At 45.0% G+C, this 17238-nt stretch overlaps 1 pseudogene; it reads left to right on the top strand.

Moving 5' to 3' along the window:
- Positions 1-1042: 1042 nt before the first annotated feature.
- On the top strand, positions 1043-16556 carry LOC141272000 (uncharacterized; annotated as a pseudogene).
- The last annotated feature ends 682 nt before the right edge of the window (positions 16557-17238 follow it).

The raw sequence follows: 17238 nt of genomic DNA, 5'->3' as shown, positions 1-17238 counted from the left end.
ACATTACACACTCGGCTCCGCTCCGCACATTACACGCTCGGCTCCGCTCAGCACATTACACGCTCGGCTCCGCTCAGCACATTACACACTCGGCTCCGCTCAGCACATTACACACTCGGCTCCGCTCAGCACATTACACGCTCGGCTCCGCTCCGCACATTACACACTCGGCTCCGCACATTACACACTCGGCTCCGCACATTACACACTCGGCTCCGCACATTACACACTCGGCTCCGCTCCGCACATTACACACTCGGCTCCGCTCCGCACATTACACACTCGGCTCCGCTCAGCACATTACACGCTCGGCTCCGCTCCGCACATTACACACTCGGCTCCGCACATTACACACTCGGCTCGGCTCCGCACATTACACACTCGGCTCCGCTCCGCACATTACACACTCGGCTCCGCACATTACACACTCGGCTCCGCTCCGCACATTACACACTCGGCTCGGCTCCGCACATTACACGCTCGGCTCCGCTCCGCACATTACACGCTCGGCTCCGCTCCGCACATTACACACTCGGCTCCGCTCCGCACATTACACACTCGGCTCCGCTCCGCACATTACACGCTCGGCTCCGCTCCGCACATTACACACTCGGCTCCGCTCCGCACATTACACACTCGGCTCCGCACATTACACGCTCGGCTCCGCTCCGCACATTACACACTCGGCTCCGCACATTACACACTCGGCTCCGCTCCGCACATTACACGCTCGGCTCCGCTCCGCACATTACACACTCGGCTCCGCTCCGCACATTACACACTCGGCTCCGCACATTACACACTCGGCTCCGCTCCGCACATTACACACTCGGCTCCGCTCAGCACATTACACACTCGGCTCCGCTCAGCACATTACACGCTCGACTCCGCTCCGCACATTACACACTCGGCTCCGCTCCGCACATTACACACTCGGCTCTGCTCCGTCCTCCTCTATAATACTATACATCATCCAGCACAGCAGAGTCCTGCAGACACTGAGCAGAGAACCCTGGAGCTCCGCCCCTGATCATGTGACTGATCACATGACGGTGACGTCACACAGGTCCTGTCAGCACACGGCGTTGCGGCGGTGCCGGTTCGGCAGGTGGAGGTGTGTTCTGCTCTCGTGGTGATTAACCCTTTGTTGTCGCTCTAGTCCGGGGCTGGTGATGGCGTTTTGGCTGGAGTCACAGCAGTGTATGGCATGTGATGCGATATGCTAATGACCCTCGGCTCCTGCTCTGCTCCTGTGCTGTGATTTCTTTGCCTGAGAGAATGGCTGCACAGCTGCAGAGGAGATGGAGAAAGTAATTTCTCCACCTCCTCCATGGCCTGACTCAGCGTATAGCAGACTGCACTGGGATGACATCCGTGTGCAGTCCGATGTTTCACTGACACCCATAGAGTTTTATGATTGCGAGTGAGGAGAGTCTCGCTGCACATCGCAGCATGCTGCTGCTGAATCGGTGATAATCGCTGATCTGACCCATAGAATAACACTGGGCCGAGTCCTATGTGATGTTTTATCGCATATACGGTAGTGTGACTCCGGCCTTTCTGTGATTATGGGATGAGTTGTGTTTGTTATTTGTGGATTACATCTGATGTCACATGACCGGTGTTGTATTCGATGGGCTGCAGCGGTCGCGGTGACGAGTCCTTCCAGTGTGTGATGTCGTGTGCCCTTGGCTTTTTCTGGCTGCCCCATAGAGGATGAATGGAGCGGTGTTCGAGTGTCCGACCTGCACCCGTTGTATAATAGGGATAAACATTCCCCGTCCGATTATCAGTGCCGCTCCCGGTGGTTGGACCCCACGATCAGTAACGTATCGCTTCTCCTGGAGGCTGCTGATAACTTGTCTACACCAGACAGCCTCTATAATGGAGGCCGCAGATCAGGAGTTACACGTGGAGGCTCCGCACTAGACGATTGTGATACGACTGTCATGTCAGCCCCACAGTCCGCCTGTATCTTCCTTCAGCATCGCTCTCAAGGCCCCTGTCCGGCGGTCCAGTATTCCTCTGCTCAGCTGCCAGGACCCTCTCTGTACCGTCCCCCGTCCTCTTTCCTCGTGGTCTCGTCGTCACACTGGTACCTGGACTTTTTCTCATCACAATTCTGGGAGCCGCATTCTCCTCTCCTTGCTGTGTGATCTCCTGTGTTCTGCCTCTGTCGCTCCTTCTTCTGCTTCTTGCTATTACCGCTGCTGCTCTCCTTCCCTCACACAGTAATGGCGCAGTGGATGTGTAACTATCGCCGCTCTATAAGGGGCTTCTATTGGCTGGATCTGCACAAACCTCTCTGTCCAGCAGATACCAGGTGGACCACGGTCTTTTCCCTGTACCGGGATCTGGACTTACACAAGGGCCCCAGGTTACATCCATGGAGAGGCTGCTGGCCGGAGGAGCGAGCTGGCAGAGAATAGTCGTGATGCCGGATCATAGTCAGGGACAGAATACAAGCCGAGGTCAGGAACTAATAGCCAAGAGATTGGAGAAGATAAAGCAGCAGATCAGGGTCAGAACCAACTTATATCTGGCTGCCAGAAGCAGCTGCTGTGGAGGAAACAGGACTTGTCCTCACCTAGGGCCGAGCGCAGAGACCGGACTACAACTGACAGCCAGCGCTCTGCAGTAAGACATAGATTCCCTGCAGGACGGCACCACAAATCCCAGCCACACTAATGTTATACAGGACTAAGCCTGCATCCCCAAGGGCTGTCCGCAGTGCAAATACAGCGCCACCTAGAGCCAGAAATCGTGGTAGAGAGTTAAAATAGCGATTAGTCTTTAAATGTTTCTCTATATTGTTTTCTGTGAAGTTTTCATTGTTTTTATCATCTCATCTTTTTTCTATTCAGGTTCCTACAATCAAGGATCCTCTGCTGATAACGTCTCTGCGAGAATCTTCCTGATTAATGTGTCAAGGATGAATAAGGACAGAGGCAAGATGGCGGAGAGGATAATAAACCTCACACTGGAGATAATCTTCCATCTTACCGGAGAGGTGAGAGGTTCTGATGTCATCACATGACATCATTATCTATGGGAATAACAGGTGATATGACCGGAGAGGTGAGAGGTTCTGATGTCATCACATGACAGCATTATCTATGGGAATAACAGGTGATATGACCGGAGAGGTGAGAGGTTCTGATGTCATCACATGACATCATTATTTATGGGAATAACAGGTGATATGACCGGAGAGGTGATGGACTCTGGAAATGTCTGTAGTGATATTATTAATGTCTCCACACTCAGGATTACACAGTAGTGAAGAAGACCTCTAGTGATCGCTGTCAGGACCCTGTGTCTGAAGGATGGGGAGGAACCCTGAGCCCAATCCCGGGGCCTCCACCTCACCCCCGGATACATGAGGACATCAATGACCAGAAGATCCTAGAACTAGCCAACAAGATGATTGAGCTGCTGACTGGAGAGGTGACACTGCTGGGAATGCTGGGACATTATACAGGACGGCACTGGAGGATTCTGGGTGATGACGGTATCATTGTGTGTGTCAGGTTCCTATAAGGTGTCAGGACGTCACCGTCTATTTCTCCATGGAGGAGTGGGAGTATCTAGAAGGACATAAGGATCGGTACAAGGAGGTGATGATGGAGGAGCACCGGCCCCGCACATCACCAGGTAATAGACAGGACTAAATCCACACGGCCTATAATTCTCTGTATGTAATAATGATGTCAGTCCTGTCTGTGTCTCCTGCAGGTCTCTCCAGTAAGAGGACAACCCCAGAGAGATGTCCCGCTCCTCCTCCTGCACAGGACCATCAGGTAGATGGAGATCTCCCCTATGATGTGTAGACGGCTGTGACCTCCTTGTGTTCAGTCTTGTCTTCTCCTCCAGTATTAGATGTTTTATACTTGTGTAATGAGAGCGGTGGAGACGGCAGGATCACAGCTGACCACAGACATGGCCGGATCTTCTCACCATTATTCCCGGGGACTTCTCCAATCATCGGGGACTTTTACAATATTTGTTTTGCAGCTTTTGGATCCGGATAAAGATCTGAACAATATTAATGCTCCAGAGAGAAATGTGAGGGGCGATCAGCGGTGTAAAGAGGAGACTCCTACAGATAACCGCCCAGGTGAGGAGCTTTAAATGAATATTCACTTTTCAGCCAAAATATGAATTGATAATAATGTGATCCTGTTATACAGTGGCTTCCGAAAGTATTAACCTCCCCCTTCCTTGGCTTTTTATCTATTTTGTTACATTACAACCTTTGTGTAAATATTTTTGTAATCCGACTTGTGTGAGATGCATCAGCACTAAATAGTCTAAATTGCTGAAGTGAGAAAAATATAGGCATAAATTAAATTTATGGGATCAAATAACTAAAAATTGTCATGTGCATATGTATTCACCCCTTTTGCTATAAAGCCTCTAAAAATATCTGGAGCAAGCAATTCCCTTCATAAGTCCCATGCTTAGTGACAGGACGTCCCCCTGTGTGCAATATAAGTGTTACATGTCTGTCAGTATATACACTACCTTTTCTGAAAGGCCACAGAGGCTGCAACACCACTAAGCAAGAGGCCCCACTAACCCAACACCATGAAGACCAAGGAGATCTCCAAACAACACCATGAAGACCAAGGAGATCTCCAACAAGTCAGGGACAAAATGTTTGGAAGTACAAGTCAGGGTTGTGCAATAGCAAAATATCCCAATCTCTGATGATCCACCAGAGCACCATTATCATCAAATGGAAAGAACATGGTACCACAACAAACCTGCCGAGAGAGGGCGTTCACCAAAACTCTAAGCCTGAGCAAAGAGGGCATTAATCAGAGAGGCAGCACAGAGACCAAAGTAACCCTGAAGGAGCTGCAGAGTTCCCAAGCAAAGATGGGAATATCTGTCCATGCGACCACAATAAGCTGTACACCTTATAGAGGTGGCCTTTATGGAAGAGTGGCCAGAAAAAAGCCTTTACTTACACACCAAAATTGTAAGACTCGTTTTGAGTTTGCCAAAAGACATGTGGGAGACTCCCCAAATATATGGAGGAAGGTGCTGTGGTCAGATGAGAACAAAATTGAAGTGTATGGTCACCAAGGTAAACCCAATGTCTGGCGCCAAACCAACACAGCTCATAACTCCAAGAACACCATCCCCACAGTGAAACATGGTGGTGTCAGCATCATGCTATGGGGATGTTTTTTGACAGCAGGGACAAGGAAAAGGTCTGAGTCGAAGGGAAGATAGATGGTGCTAAATACAGGGATATTCTTGAGCATATTATGTTTCAGTCTATCAGTGATTTGAGAATGGGACGGAGGTTCACCTTCCAACAAGACAATGACCCTAACGCATACTGCTAAAGCAACATTCGAGTGGTTTAAGAGGAAATGTCTAAATGTTTTGGAGCGGTCTAGTCAAAGCCCAGACCTTAATCCAATGGAGAATCTGTGGTCAGACTTGAAGATTGCTGCTCATCAGAGAAAGCCATCTAACGTGAAGGAGCTGGAGTAGTTTTGCCTTGCGGAATGGGCAAAAATCCCACTGGCGAGATGTGGAAAGCTCATAGAGACTTATCCAAAGCAACTTGCAGCTGTAATTGCTGCAAAAGGAGGCTCCAAAAAGTACTGACTTTAGGGTGTGAATAGTTATGCACACTGAAGTTTTCAGTAATTTTGTACTGTTTGCTTCGCAAAAAAAAAAAAAAAGAAATGTTCACAGTTGTCAGCATGCTTTTTACATAAATTGATGAAAACCCTACAAAAAAAAAAACAAACAGTGAAATTCCAGTTTGTGAGGTAGCAAAACACGAAAAATGCCAAGGGAGTGAATACTTTCGCAAGCAACTCTACAAAAGCTTCTTAACAGATGGATAAAGCGTATTGATAAGCAGCAATTTTATGTCGAAAAAAGATGTTATTGTTCTTTTCTGAAAGTTGATTAAAATAAATCCTACAGCCAGAGGCAATATGATGTCTGACTCCCACCCTTGGTACATACGCCGGATGAATCTCGGCACACTTGAATGGACTCAAAATTGCTATAGAATACTGTTAAGCCAGCCCCACAGTTACCCAGTGCAGCTAAAGACCGCTCCCCTCTGTATACAAGAAAGTTCTCCACGAGGCAACAATAGGCGACTCAAGGGGTGAAGATGGCCTCAATAATGGAAGTGGTTGAATGGTGGAAATGGTCAAAAGGTCTACACCCTATAGTCAGGGGATGCAGAGGAATGAACTAAAGAACTTGCTCAACAAAGCTCTTATGGACCCATCCATGATAATGGATCCCATTCATCCATCCTAGATGTTAAGTCTTTGAGGTTTTTTTTGCCTTTTGAGATGCCCTGACACAAAGTCAGAGCTATCAGACATGGGAAAACAGCATTCATGCCCCCACATATCCTGCGCTGAGAGTAAAAAAAAATCATCTACTAATCTATTCTGTAACGCTATTGTATAAATCTATGCAAATCTAACCCCCCCCCTCCCCGCACAGCTGCAATACCTATAGAGTGAACGGGCAATCACCTATAGACTGACAAAGTGAATACAGGTTTCCAGGCAAAATCAGAGAATAATTTATATAATTAGGTAGAAAAACTTAAGCTGCCATAATAAATCAGTTCTGCGGCTATAGGGTGAGAACTATTCTGCTAGGGTACTGTCTGTGTACATGGGACTGTATCTATATTATTAATGACAATATAGAGAACGTGTCTTGTGTTTCGGCCAAAGTAATGAAATTAGTGCGTTACTTATTCTACCATGTGAACACACATTGGGATGGTCAGCTCTACAGCGGCTTTGATACCGGATGTTAGAACACAACTCAAAAGTAAAATCGGCTGCATATAATTGTAAACTTTACTTTTAAGGGACTTAGCAATATTTCTACTAAAAGAGTTTTGATACACAAAAAAACAGCATTTCAGCATAACTTAAAGGGGTATTCCCATCTCCAATATCTTAGCCCAATAAGTAATAGGTGTAATAATAATATTGGCAAATACCTCCGATTAGAAATGTAGTATCGTTTTTCTGATTCGTTATGTCTCTTTCCTCATGTGCAGAGCATTGCAGGACCTTAGCTATCCATTTAAAGGGAATCTGTCAGTAGGATCCAATGTCTTAGGACATGGCCCCACTATCAGTATTCGGTCAGTATTTTTTCTCAGCAGTGGGAGCCAAAACCAGGTGAGCAACAATCCGAGAAAAGGTGTAATAGAAACAAGTCACCAATTCTGCATTTATCACCCACTTCTGAGAAAAAAATACTGACCAAATACTGATAGTGGGGCCGTGGCCTTATAAGGAAAATGTGGATTTCTCTGGAATATGTAAATGAGCTGTTAAGAACTATGGGCTGGACATAGATCTCACTGAGAATCTGTCAATTAAATGAAAAGGGGCGTTATCAGTGTAATGTCTGGCAGTCTGTTCTCTTGATTCACATATCTCACACTGGAAACGCCTTTCTTCATTTTGCTATAATCTCTGGAGGCAGATTCTCAGGGAGATTTATGTCCGGCCCATAGACCTTAACATCTCATTTACATATTACATATTACATATTAAGAAAATGTGGATTTCTCACAGATTACAGATATGAAGTTATCATTTTATTCAGCTTCCTATGTCCTACGTGCCCGTATAGATAGAAGGGTTGAGCTCACTAACAGATTAACTTTAAAGGGAATCTGTCATCAGGTATTTGCTGTAGAATCTGAGAGCAGCATGATGTAAGAGCAGAGACCCTGATTTCAGTGATGTATAATTTACTGGACTGCTTGGTGCAGTTTTGATGAATTTACTGTTTTCTCCAAGCTAGATGTAGCAGTTCTCAGAATGCTGAGCTGTGTATAACGCAGCCCACACTCCTGATTAGCAACTCCCTGTGTACACTGTCAGCAAGTTGCCAATCAGTGGTGGGGACTTGGTTACACAGATTACAACCCCTGGCAAAAATTATGGAATCACCGGGCTCAGAGGATGTCGATTCAGTTGTTTAATGTTGTTGAAAAAAAAAGCAGATCACAGACATGGCACAAAACTAAAGTCATTTCAAATGGCAACTTTATAGCTTTAAGAAACACTAAAAGAAATCACCTGCATCAAATTAGATCAGCTCGTTAGTCTGCATCTAAAAAGGAGTGATCACACCTTGGAGAGCTGTTGTACCAAGTGGACTGACATGAATCATGGCTCCAACACGAGAGATGTCAATTGAAACAAAGGAGAGGATTATCAAACTCCTAACCCCTTTACCCCCGAGGGTGGTTTGCACGTTAATGACCAGGCCAATTTTTACAATTCTTATCACTGTCACTTTGAGGTAATTACTCTGGAACACTTCAACGGATCCCCCTGATTCTGAGATTGTTTTTTCGTGACATATTGTACTTCATGATTGTGGTAAAATTTCTTCAATATCACTTGAGTTTATTTGTGAAAAAAACAGAAATTTGGCGAAAATTTTGAAAATTTTGCAATTTTCAAAATTTTTATTTTTATGCCCTTAAATCAGAGAGATGTGTCACACAAAAGAGTTAATAAATAACATTTCCCACATGTCTACTTTACATCAGCACAATTTGGGAACCAAAATTTTTTTTTGTTAGGGAGCTATAAGGGTTAAAAGTTGACCAGCGATTTCTCATTTTTCCAACAACATTTACAAAACCATTTTTTTAGGGACCACATCACATTTGAAGTCACTTTGAGGGGTCTTTATGACAGAAAATACCCAAAAGTGACACCATTCTAAAAACTGCACCCCTCAAGGTGCTCAAAACCACATTCAAGAACTTTATTAACCCTTCAGGTGCTTCACAGGAATTTTTTGAATGTGGAAGAAAAAAATGAACATTTAACTTTTTTCACAAAAATGTTACTTTAGACTTAATTTTTTTTATTTTCACAGGGGTAACAAGAAAAAATGGACACCAAAATTTGTTGTGCAATTTCCCCTGGGCACGCAGATACCCCATATGTGGGGAAAATCCACTGTTTGGGCGCACGGCAGGGCTCGGAAGGGAAGGAGCGCCATTTGACCTTTTGATTGTAAAACTTGCTTGAATAATTAGCGGACGCCATGTTGCGTTTGGAGAGCTCCTGTGTGCCCAAACATTGGAGCTCCCCCACAAGTGACCCCATTTTGGAAACTAGACCCCCCAAGGCACCTATCTAGATGCATAGTGAGCACTTGGAACCCCCAGGTGCTTCACAAATTGATTCGTAAAAATGAAAAAGTGTTTTTTATTTCACTTTTTCATTTTTACGAATCAATTTGTGAAGCACCTGGGGGTTCCAAGTGCTCACTAGGCATCTAGATAGGTGCCTTGGGGGGTCTAGTTTCCAAAATGGGGTCACTTGTGGGGGAGCTCCAATGTTTGGGCACACAGGGACTCTCCAAACGCAACATGGCGTCCGCTAACAATTTGAGCCGATTTTCCATTCAATTTGTTAGCGGATACCATGTCGCGTTTGGAGAGTCCCTGATGTGCCTAAACAGTGGAGCTCCCCCACAAGTGACCCCATTTTGGAAACTATACCCCTCAAGGATTTTATTAAGGTGTATAGTGAACATTTTGAACCCAGAGGTACGACACAGAATTTGATAACATTAGGTCATCATATTGAATAAGTTGTCATTAGTCTTGAGCGCAAGTGCTCGCTACTTGAGTTTGCATCGGGTACTCAGGTATGCACCATGTACAGTGTGTGCTCGAGTGACATGCTCGAGTCCCTGCTCCGCATGTTTCACGGTTATTAGACACCCAAAAAAAAACATGCGGGGATCGCTCGTGCATGGCAGGCAATCCCCGCAAAGTTTTTTTGGCCGCGAAGCATATGGGGCGGAGACTCGAGCATGTCACTCAAATACCCACGATACTCAATGCATACCAGAGCACCCGATGCAAACTCAAGTAGCGAGCACTTGCGCTCAACACTAGTCGCCATATCGTCATCTTTTTTTCTTACTTTTGAAAAAAATCCCAACCCCATCACAACCCTAACCTCAAACCCTGCCCTAACCTGAGAGTTTATTTTTTACGCCGTTCCTCATGCAGTATAAGTGATTAGACGACCTTATTCTTCGGGTCGGTGAGACTACAGCGATACCAGAATCATATGGGGTTTTTATGACTGACAGCTGTCACACACTAAAAGACGCATTTTTTGTAAAATTTTTCTGATAGTTTTTATACTTTATTACTTTGTCCCACTATGGGACTTTCACTTTTTTTCCTCTGATCGCCTGCATGGCACAGGAATGGAGCACCATCCCTGTGCCCTGCAGGCTGTCAGCGCTGGACAGGGAGAAGATAGTTTAGAGATGCACTGCGCATGTCCAAAAAATCTTCCTGCTGTCTGGTGACCCGGATGTTGTCATGACGACATCGGGTCGTCATGGCAACATCCTGGAAGCCGCGGCAGACATCGCTGGATGCCGGAAGAGGAGGTGAGTATCGGCGATCACCTCCCCTTGCCACCGCAATGCTGCGATCGACTTCGATCACAGCATTGTGGGGATTAATGTGCTGGGAGCGGTGCGAGACCGCTCCCTGCACATAGCCCTGGATGTCAGCTGTGACAATCAGCTGACACCTGGCGGCGATCGCGCCCGCACAGCCTGTGTGCGGGCGAAATCGCCAGGGCGTACTAATACGTATCAGGTCCATAAGGCCCAGGGCACAGATACGTACTAATACGCCCTTGGTCGTAAAGGGGTTAAAAGAAGGTAAATCATCACGCGATGTTGGTTGTTCACAGTCAGCTGTGTCTAAAATCTGGACCAAATACAACATGGGAAGTGTTACGCTCGCTCCCGGACTGACTGGCATGAGCGTGATTAGTGATCCCACTGTACCATGAGCCGAGGAGTGCCTGGAGGGGCGTAACTAAGTATCAACTCGGTCCGACCAAGGTCACACAGCAGTTCAGTCGACTCCGTGAACCAGGGAGGAACCGAGCAGAGGGACCAGGTGCTACTCCAGGTCAGACCCCAGTCACAGCTGTTGACCCACACCGGGAAATGCAGGAACAGGCAGGTTAGACTGGCATATTGACTGGTGGGCACTGGTATGCACGGCTGGTATGCAGACAGATGGATATTGACAGGCACAGCTGGTATGCAGGCTGGTGGGCACTGGCAGGTACGGCTGGTATGCATACAGATGGATATTGACAGGCACAGCTGGTATACAGGCAGGTGGACACTGGCAGGCACGGCTGGCATGCAGACAGGTGGACACTGGCAGGCACGGCTGACATGCAGACAGGCGGGTACTGGCAGGTAGGAACGCAGGCAGGATAGGGACCAGTACAGACTGGGACACAGGAACGGTGCTGCAGGTGCGGTGGACAGCAGAGCAGAGCGAAACCGCAGATGCGGTATACAAGCAGAGCAGAACCGCCGGAGCGGTGAACAAACAGAGCAGGGCGATACCGCAGATGTGGTGAATAAGCAGAGTGGAGCAAAACCAAAGGTGCGGCGAACAAGCAGAGAGGAGCAAAACCGCAGGTGCGGCGAACAAGCAGAGCGGAGCAAAATCGCCGGTGCGGCGAACAAGCAGAGCGGAGCAAAACCGCAGGTGCGGTAAACAAGCAGAGCGGAGCAAAACCGCAGGTGCGGTGAACAAGCAAAGCGGAGCAAAACCGCAGGTGCGGTGAACAAGCAGAGCGGAACCGCGGGTGCGGTGAACAAGCAGAGCAGAAGGTGCAGGCAGACAGGGCAGGGCTCTGTTCACATGGAACAGACTGGAAAATACAGGAAGATGGTTAGAACACAGGAGGATGGGAAAGGGGACAAGCAGAACCAGATATACACAAGATACTGTACTTACAATGAAGTAGCGGGTGGACACAAAACTCACAAACAGAAGTACAGAGACAACGAGTTGGAGTTAGGTGCAGGTTCAGACACTGCAGGAAAAGGGGAGGTTCGGACATAGAGACAAACAGGTAACGGGCTAGGACACTGTTCAGACAGGAACTGAACCGGGAATAAGATACAGGAACGAGCCTGGGAACTCAGCCCCCAGGATGGCGGAAACAGACTAGAAGTCAGAGGTACAGGTAGAGGCCCTGGGTACTCGGCCCCCAGGGTGGCGGACAGACTAGAGTCAGGACAGGACCTAGCAACTCACAGTTGCACAGAACAGACTGTATGAAAGTGTTGCTCAGGCACCTGCTACTGGGTGTGTAGGGGGTTTAAGTATCCAGTGACTCACAGCAATAGGCTGGGGAAGCATTAGGACTGCTCACACTGTAGCTTTAAGAATCAGAAAGCAACAGCGCCGACGCCCTAAGCCAGCGGACAAGAGACATACAAACAGCAGGTACTGGAGCAAAAGTGTGCAGCCTGGCCTGAAAGGTAAGATTGCGGTCTTGCATGGTGGGAGATGGTAAGCCACGCAAGCGCGCCGCCAGGGATGTTACAGGAAGGTTGTTAAAGGCAAACATACTGGTAGACCAAGGAAGACATCAAAGCGTCCAGACCGGAAACTTAAAGCAATATGTCTCCAAAACAGGAAATGCACAACAAAACAAATGAGGAACAATTGGGAGGAAACTGGAGTCAATGTCTGTGACTGAACTGTAAGAAACTGCCTAAAGGAAATGGGATTTACATACAGAAAAGCTAAACATAAGCCATCATTAACACCTAAAACAGAAAAAAACAAGGTTACAATGGGCTAAGGAAAAGAAATCGTGGACTGTGGATGACTGGATGAAAGTCATGTTCAGTGATGAATCGCGAATCTGCATTGGGCAAGGTGATGATGCTGGAAGTTTTGTTTGGTGCCGTTCCAATGAGATTTATAAAGATGACTGCATGAAGAGAACATGCAAATTTCCACAGTCATTGATGATATGGGGCTGCATGTCAGGTAAAGGCACTGGGGAGATGGCTGTCATTACATCTTCAATAAATGCCCAAGTTTACATTGATATTTTGGACAGTTTTCTTATCCCATCAATTGAAAGGATGTTTGGGAATGATGACATAATTTTTCAAGATGATAATGCATCCTGCCATAGAGCAAAAACTGTGAAAACATTCCTTGAAAGAAGACACATAAGGTCAATGTCATGGCCTGCAAATATCCGGTTCTCAATCCAATTGAAAATCTTTGGTGGAAGTTGAAGAAAATGGTCCATGACAAGGCTCCAACCTGCAAAGCTGATCTGGCAACAGCAATCAGAGAAAGTTGGAGCCAGATTGATGAAGAGTACTGTTTGTCACTCATTAAGTCCATGCCTCAGAGACTGCAAGCCGTTATTAAAGCCAGAGGTGATGCAACAAAATACTAGTGATGTATTGGAGTGTTCTTTGTGTGTTTGTTTTTCATGATTTCGTAATTTTTTCCTCAGAATTGAGTGATTCCATAATTTTTTCCCTCTGCTTGGTCTGAAAAAAAATTAACCTTACTGAGTACCACATTTTTTTTATCTTTATTTCTTTTAGTGTTTCTTAAAGCCCTAAAGTTGCCATTTGAAATGACTTTAGCTTTGTGCCATGTCTGTGATCTGCTTTTTTTCAACAACATTAAACAACTGAATGAACATCTTCCGAGCCCGGTGATTCCATAATTTTTGCCAGGGGTTGTAGCTGGACTTCTTGGCACATGAAACCTAGTCTTGCAGTGATAATCTCCTTCTGAAAAAAAACCTTTTGACATATTACTTTTAACTATTTTTATTCTTTATTTTTTTTTAGTCTGATTAGGGGAATACAAAGAAATTACCAGGAGTACCAATATGATGGCAACGGGACCTTCATTAGGCCCCTGGTTCTCACAGTAAATGATCAGCGTTCCAATGACCATGTCATATACACAGAGTTCAGAACCATTTAACCATTACTGCAGCATCTAAATGGTTAAATGGCAGCGACTGAAGCTAGCTCAGTTCTCTACTGTAACAGGCTGGAGTCGGCTGTATAACTTTTGCATCCACTCCCAGATTTAAGTTAAAAGAAATAAAAAAAAAATGAAAAACTGCAGGCTTCTTCATACATGACATTATTCCTCCTCCCCTCCTATATGCTAAAGTACAAGTAGGTGATTGCGTGAGACAGACGCCACCTCATAGATTTCACTCAAAAGGTTCACTTATGATTCTCCATTGAGGAGTTTAACATGAAAAGAGTCGTGTCAGATGTATGAAACATAAAGATGTCTTCAACAACATAGATGGAAAAGTGCAACAGAACAGCCTGGTATCATAACATCTCGAAAGCTTGCAATTTGTTACCATCTTTTCAGTTAGCCATTAAAAGGTATCAACCACTGAGGACTCTCAAATCGAAATATTTTGCTATACACTTGTTAATTTATTGTAATGTTATAAAACGTCAACATAATTGTCAAAGTTATATTATTCAAAAAATAAATAAATAAGTTTTATTTTTTGCAGATGACTGTACCGGGAGCTCAGAGGGACATCCAAAATCTTCACATTTGAAAGAAGATGATTGTAGTATCATACAATATGCATATGAAGAGAATGCCAGTATCCAAGATATACACTCGGCCCCTCACAACAATGTATCTTCTGATACTTTTAAAAGGGTCCTTTCTCCTGATTCATCACAAACTATAAAGCAAAATAGAAGTCATGGAAAGGATGTTAAGAATCAAAAGGTTCCCATAGGGGGGAAGCCATATTTATGTTCAGAATGTGGCAAAGTATTTACCCAGAAATCAGGTCTGGTTAGGCATTGTAGAATTCACACAGGGGAGAAGCCATATTCATGTTCAGAATGTGGGAAATGTTTTACCCAAAAACCAACTCTTATTACACATCAAAGAATTCACACAGGGGAGAGGCCATTTTCATGTCAAGAATGTGGAAAATGCTTCACCCATAAATCAGATCTTTTTAGACATGGGAGAATTCACACAGAATACACAAGAGAAAAGCCATATTCATGTTCAGAATGTGGGAAATGTTTTGACCAGAAATCATACCTAGTTAGGCATCAAAGAATTCACACAGGGGAGAAGCCATTTTCCTGTTCAGAATGCGGGAGATGTTTTACCCAGAAAAATATTCTTATTGGACATCAAAGAACTCATACGAAGGAGAAACCATTTTCTTGTTCAGAATGTGGAAAATGTTTTAACCAGAAACATATTCTTATTGGACATCAAAGAATTCACACAGGGGAGAAGCCATTTTCATGCCCAGAATGTGGAAAATGTTTTAGCCAGAAATCCGATGTGATTAGACATCATAGAAGCCATAAAGGTGAAAAGCCATATTCATGTTCAGAATGTGGGAAAAGTTTTAACCAGAAACGCATTCTTATTGGACATCAAAGAATTCACACAGGGGAGAAGCCATTTTTATGTTCAGAATGTGGGAAATGTTTTAGCATGAAACCAGAACTAATAAGACATCATAGAAGTCACACGGGGGAGAAGCCATTTTCATGTTCGGAATGTGGGAAATGTTTTAACCATAAACATAGTTTAGTTGGGCATAAAAGAACTCACACTGGGGAGAAGCCATATCCATGCTTAGAATGTGGAAAATGTTTTAATTGGAAATCACATCTTATTGTACACCTAAAATCTCACACAGGGGAAAAGCCATTTTCATGTTCAGAATGTGGAAAATGTTTTACCGTGAAACCTGATCTTGTTCAACATCAGAAAATTCACAGAGTTGAAAAGCCATTTTCATGTTCACAATGTGGAAAATGTTTTAACCAGAATCATCTTCTTGTTAGACATCAAAGAATTCACACAGGGGAGAAGCCGTTTTCATGTTCAGTATGTGGGAAAAGTTTTAGCCAAAAACATATTCTTATTGGACATTATAGAATTCACACTGGGGAGAAGCCATTTTCATGTTCAGAATGTGGAAAATGTTTTGCCGGGAAACCAAATCTTGTTAAACACCAGAGAATTCACACAGTGCAAAAGTCATTTTCATGTTCAGAATGTGGGAAATGTTTTAAGCAGAAATATATTCTTATTAGACATCAACGAATTCACACTGGGGATAAGCCACATTCATGCTCAGATTGTGGAAAATGCTTTACCCATAAATCAGATCTTGTTAGACATGAAAGAATTCACACAGAGGGAAGCCAGCTTCATGTTTAAAATGTGGGAAATGTTGCACTGGTAAATCAGATCTTTTTAAGCAACAGGAAACGCCATTGGTCAAGTTTAGAATGTGGGAAATGTTATAGTTTTAAATCAATTGATTGAGCATCAATATCTCATTCCGGGGTGAAGACAATTTTACGTTTAGAATGTAGGAAATTTTACTCGAAAATCACATTTTGTTGGCCATCATAAAATTTCAAAGAAATCATATTCATGTTCAGACCGGGGAAAAAAATTTACTATGAATTTCAGCTTTTTTTCAACAGAAAAATAAGTAGCTCAAAAGAGAAGCCATATTTATGTTTAGAATGTGAGAAATGTTTCACCCAAAATACATTTCATTGAAGAAATCATTCAGGGGAGGAGCCATTATCATGTTAAAAATTTGATAGACATTAAAGTGTTGAATCCACTTCTTGTTGTACATCAAAGAATAAACATTCGTGGCCAAAAGTTTTGAGAATGACACAAGTTTTGGTTTTCACACATTTTGCTGCCTTCGTGTTTTTCGATTTTTAGTCAAAAGTTTCTCTGGTTACTGACGGACAGTTATAAACATTCCGGGGGGCGTACCCGGAAGCAGAGAGAGCTGGACGTGTTTGAGTGAGCTCCGTGCCCTACTGATCAAATCCTCTCAATCCAACCGGAATAAACATCCATCCGACACCCAGAACAACTTTGCTAGCTATAGTGCATGTGGGGAACCCCTTTGTGTCTGCTACAATAAAGTTTCATCATCAGTCTCAACTGAGGCCTACCCAAAGGCCTGAAGCCGCGGCCTCTCTTAAGGACCAACGCCTACCTCGGTATTGGAGGCGGCCTCAAGTCTCCTTCGGCGGTGAGATCCCGGCCGACATTGTGCAGCTCCGGTGGTAGGACACCCCTGGACACTTTCGCAGAGTGAGTTGCCGGCTCCCTGTACCGGCAGAGCAGGACCCAGCGCAGCAGCAAGCATGGAGTCCCGTGCGACCGACAGCAAGTGCGTTGCAGCGTATATGCGAGGGTCTCCCCCTCTTCCCTGACCCCTTACTGCTTCAGTTGAGGGGTTTTCTCTCACCCTCCAGTTGCCTCCTCCGCTACACCGGAGAGATCAAAGGGAGCAGTGCCAGCCATCTTCC

This window comes from Phyllobates terribilis, unplaced genomic scaffold (genome assembly GCF_046119375.1).
Source record: "Phyllobates terribilis strain yellow unplaced genomic scaffold, ASM4611937v1 Scaffold_1__5_contigs__length_1240528914, whole genome shotgun sequence".
In the NCBI taxonomy this organism is placed as follows: Eukaryota; Metazoa; Chordata; class Amphibia; order Anura; family Dendrobatidae; genus Phyllobates; species Phyllobates terribilis.
This window is presented reverse-complemented; position numbering and strand designations above follow the sequence as displayed.